The sequence below is a fragment of the Bufo bufo genome, chromosome 4 (assembly GCF_905171765.1).
Source record: "Bufo bufo chromosome 4, aBufBuf1.1, whole genome shotgun sequence".
Taxonomy (NCBI): Eukaryota; Metazoa; Chordata; class Amphibia; order Anura; family Bufonidae; genus Bufo; species Bufo bufo.
In genome coordinates, this window is record NC_053392.1 from 29,236,495 (window position 1) to 29,245,975 (window position 9,481).

A 9,481-nucleotide genomic window follows, 5' to 3' on the forward strand; every position below is an offset into this window, starting at 1 on the left:
CTGAGGAGCTCATGTAAGTATTACAAGTGCTGAAGAGCTAATGTAGCTTGGGCCAGGGCTGATAGTACATACAGTAATATACTAAACTGGCTAACTGTACATATGGTCCAAGCTAAGATAAATAAGGTAAATGTGAACAAGGCACCAGGTTCAGATGGATTTCACCCAAGAGTTCTTAAAAACTGAGTCCAGTTATTGCTGTGCCCCTCTTCATGAATTTTAAAGATTCTCTAGGAACTGGTACTATGCCAAGGGGCAGGTGCAACCCAGATGTGGTGTCCAAAAAAGCTTAACTTCTGTTGTGGGGAAATTATTTGAAGGACTACATACAGAAGTATGTGACTGTTAATAATAATAAATGTGATATCAAGGACATATTTACTAAGGACAGAAGTTGTCAGACTAACCTGATTTATTTTATGAGGAGATGAGTAGTAGCCTGGACAGAGGGGCGGCTGTGGATGTAGTGAGGTGACTAGAAGCCTGGACACAGGGGCGGTGTCACGAGGGTATCAAGAGCCACGTCTGACTCCGTTATACCCGGGGTCAGGAAGTCGCAGCGGGTGGCTGCGCGCTCTATATCTAAAGATCATGGTGTTTCTTAGTTATTGTTTTCTGTGTTTGCCTTGCTATCCTTTTTGTCTCTCTCAGGGATCCGTAGCTTCTCCTCCTCAGCTGTTTCTTGTCTGCCACTCCCTACCTCCTTATATTCTCCCCTCACACTTCTCTAGTTGCCAGTTATAGAGCTTCCTGCCTGGACATCTATACTGACCCACTGGAGTGGTTAATCCTGGTTGTTGTTCCTGTGTGCTACCCTCCGGATCCCTGTTTGGCTTATTGTTGTCTCCTGTTGTCGCCCACCTGGGAATATATGTTGAGTCTGTGTTGTCTGTCCTCCCCTTGGTGTTTTCCCTTAGAGTTAGTGGTGCGGACTAGTGTTCCCATCGCCCTGTTCACTACCTAGGGCTCAGCTCAGGGAAAGCCAGGGCTTTAGGCACGTGATCGGCGTACGGGTGAGGAACCCGTCTAGGGACGTCAGGGCAGCCAGGTGCCAGCCGCCAGGTGAGTCAGGGGTCACCACCTTCTCTCTCACTTGGGCAGGGCCTTCCTCGTTCCCTCCCTGTGTCACGTATGTGATAGCCACGCCGACCGTGATATTATAACTGGCCATTACTTTTTGAGGAAAAAAAAAAAAATAATTTAAAATTTTTTGTTTGTTGTTTTTTTTTTTTCTCTCTCTACTTAGAATCCAATATGGATCCTATTGCTGCCTTGGCAGAACAGCTTCAAAGCCTGTCTTTGGAGGTGGCAGTATTGAAGGCGTCTGTTCTCCAACAACAGCAGCAAATGCAGCAGACCGCACCCCCAGCGGTTGCTATGGGTAACCAGGTTGTCACTGAACCCAAGGTTGCTCTTCCCGACAGATTTTCTGGGGGAAGGGACAAATTTGCAACGTTCCGTGAGGCCTGCAAATTATATTTTAAGTTGCGCCCTTACTCCTCAGGTAATGAAGAACAGCGGGTAGGGATTGTCATTTCCCTGCTTCAGGGGGATCCGCAATCCTGGGCGTTCTCGTTACCCCCTGGTTCTCAGGCTCTTCGGTCAATGGAGGGATTTTTTGGGGCTTTGGGTCTCATATATGATGACCCTGACCGAGTCGCCCTGGCTGAGTCGAAGTTACGGAGACTCCTACAGGGAGATCGGTCAGCAGAGGAATATTGCTCAGAGTTCCGTAGGTGGGCTACGGATACTCAGTGGAACGACCCGGCTCTCAGGAGTCAGTTCTGCTCTGGGTTATCTGAAAGGGTTAAGGATGCACTGGCGCTGTATGAGACCCCCCTTTCCCTTGATGCTGTTATGTCCCTCTCTATCAGAATAGATAGACGTCTTAGGGAGAGATCGAAAATTCCGGAGCAATTGGTTACCTCTCCCAAGCAACAGTCAGCCTGTACTGACTTAGATGAGCCTATGCAGCTAGGCGGAACTTCTCGTCAGGTCCGTCCTCCCGAGGTTCGCCGTGTGGGGGGGGGCTTGTTTTTTCTGTGGGGGGAAGGGTCATTTCATTAATGTCTGTCCCTCCTTTCTCAAAAACAAAAGACCGTCGGAAAACTACTAACCCCAGGCTGTGTGGAGGATGTCAGCCGGGGGGTATACGTTTCCTCCATACGAACATCTCAATTTGTGTTACCAGCGGTCATTGTTTTTGGTGTTAAGACGGAGTCTATTTCTTTTTTTCTAGACAGTGGAGCAGGGGTAAACTTGATTGATGCCCATTTTGCCCGCACTATGGGTTTGTCTCTCTGTACGCTGCAGAGACCTATTCCCGTATTCGCTATAGATTCTGCTCCTCTGTCTCAGAGAAACCTCACCCACATTGTTCATAATTTACACCTTCGGGTAGGGGACCACCATAATGAGTGTCTTTCATGTTACGTTCTGGAGGGCCTTCCCTCTCCGGTGGTATTGGGTCTTCCCTGGTTGGTAGCGCACAATCCAGTGGTGGATTGGCAGGCCAGGGAGATATTGGAGTGGAGTGAGCATTGCAGAGAGAATTGCTTAAATAACAATTGCTTAATCGCCTCCATAGCTTCCCTACCTACATTTATTTCGGACTTTGAGGACGTTTTTTCTGAAAAGGGTTGTCAGAAACTACCACCTCATCGTCCTTATGATTGCCCGGTTAACCTGATTCCCGGGGCAAAATTACCCAAGTCCAGGTTGTATAATCTTTCGGGTCCCGAGAGACAAGCCATGAAAGATTATATCTCCGAGAGTCTGGCTAAGGGACACATCAGACCCTCTTCTTCACCCGTGGCTGCAGGGTTTTTCTTTGTTAAAAAGAAAGATGGGGGCCTGCGTCCTTGCTTAGATTTCCGTGAGTTATACCAGATAACCATCCGTGACCCATACCCTCTTCCTCTCATTCCTGACCTTTTTAATCAGATTGCGGGTGCTAAGTGGTTCTCCAAACTTGATCTTAGGGGGGCCTACAATCTGATTCGTATCAGGGAAGGGGATGAGTGGAAGACAGCTTTTAACACCCCTGAGGGGCATTATGAAAATCTAGTCATGCCTTTCGGTCTGACCAATGCTCCTGCTGTCTTCCAACATTTCGTTAATGATATTTTTAGTCATCTCATCGGCAGGTTTGTAGTCATATACCTAGATGATATCTTAATTTATTCGGCTGATCTGAAAACACATGAGGTGCATGTCAGGCAAGTACTGTAGGTCCTACGGACGAATAAATTATATGCGAAAATTGAAAAATGTGTCTTCGCTGTTCAGGAATTACAGTTCCTAGGATATCTATTATCTGCTTCAGGTTTCCGCATGGATCCTGGGAAGGTCCAGGCAATTTTAGATTGGGATCTTCCTGAGAACCTTAAAGCCCTACAACGGTTTTTGGGTTTCGCTAATTTCTATAGAAAGTTCATTAAAAATTATTCAGTGATCGTTAAACCCCTTACCGACATGACTAGGAAGGGGACGGATTTTTCCAAATGGTCTGACGCCGCTAAAGATGCATTTTCCTCTCTAAAGGAGAGGTTTACCTCGGCACCTGTTCTAATTCAACCGGATGTCTCCCAGCCTTTTATTGTCGAGGTAGATGCGTCAGAGGTGGGAGTGGGAGCTGTATTGTCTCAGGGTCCGTCTCCTGGCAAATGGCGCCCTTGCGCTTTCTTTTCCAAAAAATTATCTTCTGCAGAGAAGAATTATGATATTGGAAATAGGGAACTGTTGGCGATTAAACTGGCGCTTGAAGAGTGGCGTCACTTCTTAGAGGGAGCAATCCACCCCGTCACGGTGATTACGGATCACAAGAACCTTCTGTACCTAGAATCGGCTAAACGTCTCACCCCTAGACAAGCTAGGTGGTCGCTATTCTTTACCAGATTTAACTTTGTTATCACCTATCGTCCTGGGGCAAAAAATACCAAGGCAGACGCATTATCTCGTAGTTTCCCTGGAGGGGGTAATGTTTGTGATCCGGTACCTATTTTACAAAGAGGAGTGGTTGTCTCTGCTGTACACTCTGTTCTAGAGGGAAAGGTGTTAGAGGCTCAGGGGGACGCCCCGGCCTCTTGCCCCTCAGAGAAATTGTTTGTACCGTTAAACCTGCGTCTTGAATTATTAAAAGAACATCATAATTCGGCACTTGCTAGACACCCGGGTAGTAAAGCAACCTTGGAGCTTTTATCTCGTCGTTTTTGGTGGCCAAGGTTGCGTCAGGATGTAATGGATTTCGTGTCTACTTGTTCTACTTGTGCACGCGCGAAAGTCTCTCATACACGTCCAGCAGGGTCTTTATTGCCACTTTTCATTCCCAATAGGCCATGGACACATCTGTCTATGGATTTCATCACTGACTTACCGTTGTCGGCGGGTAAAACAGTTATCTTGGTAGTAGTAGACAGGTTTAGCAAAATGGTACACTTTATTGCGCTACCCGCACTTCCTAATGCTAAAACTCTCGCTCAGGTGTTTATCAGTGAAATCGTGAAGCTTCACGGAGTCCCTTCCGATGTGGTTTCGGATCGGGGAACCCAGTTTATTTCTAAGTTTTGGAAAGCTTTTTGTTCCCGTTTGGGGGTTCACTTGTCCTTTTCCTCAGCTTTCCATCCTCAGTCGAATGGACAGACTGAGCGTACCAACCAAAACCTAGAAACATATTTAAGGTGTTTTGTGTCTGAAAACCAAGAGTTGTGGTCATCATACTTACCGTTAGCTGAGTTTGCCATAAATAATCATTATCAGGAGTCCACTGGCAAGTCACCATTCCTTGGTGCATACGGTTTTCATCCCCAATTTTGTACTTTCAAAGAGGGGGGGTCTTCTAGGGTTCCCGAAGAGGAAAGGTTTTCTTCATCTCTTTCATCGGTATGGCAGAAGGTGCAAGTTAACTTGAAAAAGATGAGTGGTAAATATAAATGCATGGCCGATAAGAAACGGTCGCCAGGTCCGGACCTAGGAGTGAATGACTATGTGTGGTTGTCTACTAGGAATATTAAGTTGAAGGTTCCTTCTTGGAAACTGGGTCCTAGGTTCATTGGTCCCTATAAAATAGTAGCCGTCATTAACACTGTGGCTTTTCGCCTGGAGCTACCTCAGACTTTTAAGATCCATAACGTCTTCCATAAATTGTTACTCAAGAAGTATGTTCCACCTCTAGAACCATCGCCGCTGCCACCTCCTCCTGTTATTGTGGATGGTAATCTGGAGTTTCAAATAGCCAGAATTGTTGATTCTCGTCGGGTCCGCCGCTCTCTTCAGTATCTTGTGCATTGGAGGGGTTACGGTCCCGAGGAAAGAATGTGGGTTCCAGCGTCAGAGGTAAACGCCAACAGGTTAATTCAGACTTTCCATGCCTCTCATCCGGAGAGACCTGGTCCTGAGTGTCCGGAGGCCCCTCGTGAAAGGGGGGGTACTGTCACGAGGGTATCAAGAGCCACGTCTGACTCCGTTATACCCGGGGTCAGGAAGTCGCAGCGGGTGGCTGCGCGCTCTATATCTAAAGATCATGGTGTTTCTTAGTTATTGTTTTCTGTGTTTGCCTTGCTATCCTTTTTGTCTCTCTCAGGGATCCGTAGCTTCTCCTCCTCAGCTGTTTCGTGTCTGCCACTCCCTACCTCCTTATATTCTCCCCTCACACTTCTCTAGTTGCCAGTTATAGAGCTTCCTGCCTGGACATCTATACTGACCCACTGGAGTGGTTAATCCTGGTTGTTGTTCCTGTGTGCTACCCTCCGGATCCCTGTTTGGCTTATTGTTGTCTCCTGTTGTCGCCCACCTGGGAATATATGTTGAGTCTGTGTTGTCTGTCCTCCCCTTGGTGTTTTCCCTTAGAGTTAGTGGTGCGGACTAGTGTTCCCATCGCCCTGTTCACTACCTAGGGCTCAGCTCAGGGAAAGCCAGGGCTTTAGGCACGTGATCGGCGTACGGGTGAGGAACCCGTCTAGGGACGTCAGGGCAGCCAGGTGCCAGCCGCCAGGTGAGTCAGGGGTCACCATCTTCCCTCTCACTTGGGCAGGGCCTTCCTCGTTCCCTCCCTCTGTGTCACGTATGTGATAGCCACGCCGACCGTGATAGGCGGCTGTGGATGTAGTGAGTTGAGTAGAAGCCTGGACAGAGGGGCGGCTGTGGATGTAGTGAGGTGAGTAGTAGCCTGGACAGAGGGGCGGCTGTGGATGTAGTGAGGTGACTAGAAGCCTGGACAGAGGGGCGGCTGTGGATGTAGTGAGGTGACTAGAAGCCTGGACACAGGGGCGGCTGTGGATGTAGTGAGGTGAGTAGAACCCTGGACAGAGGGGTGGCTATGGACGTAGTGAGGTCAGTAGAAGCCTGGCAAGAGGTGTGGCTGTGGATGTAGTGAGGTGAGTAGAACCCTGGACAGAGGGGTGGCTGTGGACGTAGTAAGGTCAGTAGTAGTATGGACAGAGGGGCGGCTGTGGATGTAGTGAGGTGAGTAGTAGCCTGGACAGAGGGGCGGCTGTGGATGTAGTGAGGTGACTAGAAGCCTGGACAGAGGGGCGGCTGTGGATGTAGTGAGGTGACTAGAAGCCTGGACACAGGGGCGGCTGTGGATGTAGTGAGGTGAGTAGAACCCTGGACAGAGGGGTGGCTATGGACGTAGTGAGGTCCGTAGAAGCCTGGCAAGAGGGGTGGCTGTGGATGTAGTGAGGTCAGTAGTAGTATGGACAGAGGGGCGGCTGTGGATGTAGTGAGGTGAGTAGTAGCCTGGACAGAGGGGCGGCTGTGGATGTAGTGAGGTGACTAGAAGCCTGGACAGAGGGGCGGCTGTGGATGTAGTGAGGTGACTAGAAGCCTGGACACAGGGGCGGCTGTGGATGTAGTGAGGTGAGTAGAACCCTGGACAGAGGGGTGGCTATGGACGTAGTGAGGTCAGTAGAAGCCTGGCAAGAGGTGTGGCTGTGGATGTAGTGAGGTGAGTAGAACCCTGGACAGAGGGGTGGCTGTGGACGTAGTGAGGTCAGTAGTAGTATGGACAGAGGGGCGGCTGTGGATGTAGTGAGGTGAGTAGTAGCCTGGACAGAGGGGCGGCTGTGGATGTAGTGAGGTGACTAGAAGCCTGGACAGAGGGGCGGCTGTGGATGTAGTGAGGTGACTAGAAGCCTGGACACAGGGGCGGCTGTGGATGTAGTGAGGTGAGTAGAACCCTGGACAGAGGGGTGGCTATGGACGTAGTGAGGTCCGTAGAAGCCTGGCAAGAGGGGTGGCTGTGGATGTAGTGAGGTGAGTAGAACCCTGGACAGAGGGGTGGCTGTGGACGTAGTGAGGTCAGTAGAAGCCTGGCAAGAGGGGTGGCTGTGGATGTAGTGAGGTCAGTAGTAGTATGGACAGAGGGGCGGCTGTGGATGTAGTGAGGTGAGTAGTAGCCTGGACAGAGGGGTGGCTGTGGATGTAGTGAGGTAACTAGAAGCCTGGACAGAGGGGCGGCTGTGGATGTAGTGAGGTGACTAGAAGCCTGGACAGAGGTGTGGCTGTGGATGTAGTGAGGTGAGTAGAACCCTGGACAGAGGGGTGGCTATGGACGTAGTGAGGTCCGTAGAAGCCTGGCAAGAGGGGTGGCTGTGGATGTAGTGAGGTGAGTAGAACCCTGGACAGAGGGGTGGCTGTGGACGTAGTGAGGTCAGTAGAAGCCTGGCAAGAGGGGTGGCTGTGGATGTAGTGAGGTCAGTAGTAGTATGGACAGAGGGGTGGCTGTGGATGTAGTGAGGTGAGTAGAACCCTGGACAGAGGGGTGGCTGTGGACGTAGTGAGGTCAGTAGAAGCCTGGACAGAGGGGCGACTGTGGATGTAGTGAGGTAAATAGAAGCCTGGACAGAGGGATGGCTGTGGATGTATGTAGGTGAGTAGAAGCCTGGACAGAGGGGTGGCTGTGGATGTAGTGAGGTGAGTAGAACCCTGGACAGAGGGGTGGCTGTGGACGTAGTGAGGTCAGTAGAAGCCTGAAGCCTGGCAAGAGGGGTGGCTGTGGATGTAGTGAGGTCAGTAGTAGTATGGACAGAGGGGTGGCTGTGGATATAGTGAGGTGAGTAGTAGTCTGGACAGAGGGGTGTCTGTGGATGTAGTGAGGTAGGTAGAAACCTAGACATAGGGGTGGCTGTGGATGTAGTAAGGTGAGAAGAAGCCTGGATAGAACGCCGGCTGTGGATGTAGTGAGGTAAATAGAAGGCTGGACAGAGGGGTGGCTGTGGATGTAGTGAGGTAAATAGAAGCCTGGACAGAGGTGTGGCTGTAAATGTAGTGAGGTAGGTAGAGTTCTGTACAGAGGGGTGGCTGTGGGTGTAGTGAGGTAGGTAGAAACCTGTACAGAGGGGTGGCTGTGGATGTAGTGAGGTGAGTAGAAGCCTGGACAGAGGGGCGGCTGTGGATGTAGTGAGGTAAATAGAAGCCTGGACAGAGGGGTGGCTGCGGATGTAGTGAGGTAGGTAGAAACCTGGACAGAGGTGGCTCTGGATGTAATTAAGGTGAGTAGACGCCTGGACAGAGGGGTGGCTGTGGATGTAGTGAGGTGAGTAAACGCCTGGACAAAGGGACAGCTGTGGATGTAGTTAGGTGAGTAGAAGCCTGGATAGAAAGGCGGCTTTGGATGTAGTGAGGTAAGTAGAAGCCTGGACAGAGGGGCGGCTGTGGATGTAGTGTGGTGAGTAGAAGCCTGGACAGAGGGATGGCTGTGGATGTAGTGTGGTAAGTAGAAGCCTGGACAGAGGGGCAGCTGTGGATGTAGTGAGGTGAGTAGAAGCCTGGACAGACCAGCAGCTGTGGATGTAGTGAGGTGAGTATAAGCCTGGACAGAGGGGCGGCTGTGGATGTTGTGTTCTTGGATTTTGCAAAGTCTTTTCATACTGTCCCTCATAGACGTTTAATAGGTAAAGTAAGGTCTATAGGCTTGGAAAGTATCGTTTGTAATTGGATTGAAAACTGTCTGAAGGACCGTGTCCAGAGAGTTGTGGTCAATGATTCCTATTCAGAATAGTCCCGGGTTATAAGTGGTGACCCCAAGGTTCAATGCTGGGCCCTTTATTATTTAATTTATTTATTAATGATATTGAGGATGGGATTAATAGCACCATTTCTATTTTTGCAGATGACACTAAGCTGTGTAGTACTGTACGGTCTATGGAAGATGTCCATGAAATACAAGATGACTTGCACACTGATAAGGGGCATGGAGGGCCTTAGTTATGAGGAAAGATTAAAATTTGATAGAATTATGGTAAATTTATTTAGTCTTGAGAAGAGATGTCTAAAGGGTGGGGGGGGGGGGGGCAGAATTATCTTGTATGACTATGTTAATAGGATGTAAAACAATATAGTGAAAAGCTGTTCCATGTAAAATGCTCTCAAAAGACAAAGGGACACTGCCTCCGACTGGAGAAGGCAGTGTAAGAAGGCTTCTTTAGTGTAAGAACTGTGAATCTGTGGAATAGACACCACCAGACGTGGTCACAGCAGG

General features: G+C 49.5%; 1 long non-coding RNA gene across 1 annotated transcript; it reads left to right on the top strand.

The window, feature by feature from the left end:
* Positions 1-8,197: 8,197 nt before the first annotated feature.
* LOC120999967 lies at positions 8,198-8,683 on the top strand. The gene is made up of 3 exons (XR_005778704.1): positions 8,198-8,251; positions 8,384-8,429; positions 8,605-8,683. It is a non-coding gene; the product is annotated as an uncharacterized LOC120999967 (long non-coding RNA).
* Positions 8,684-9,481: the final 798 nt, after the last annotated feature.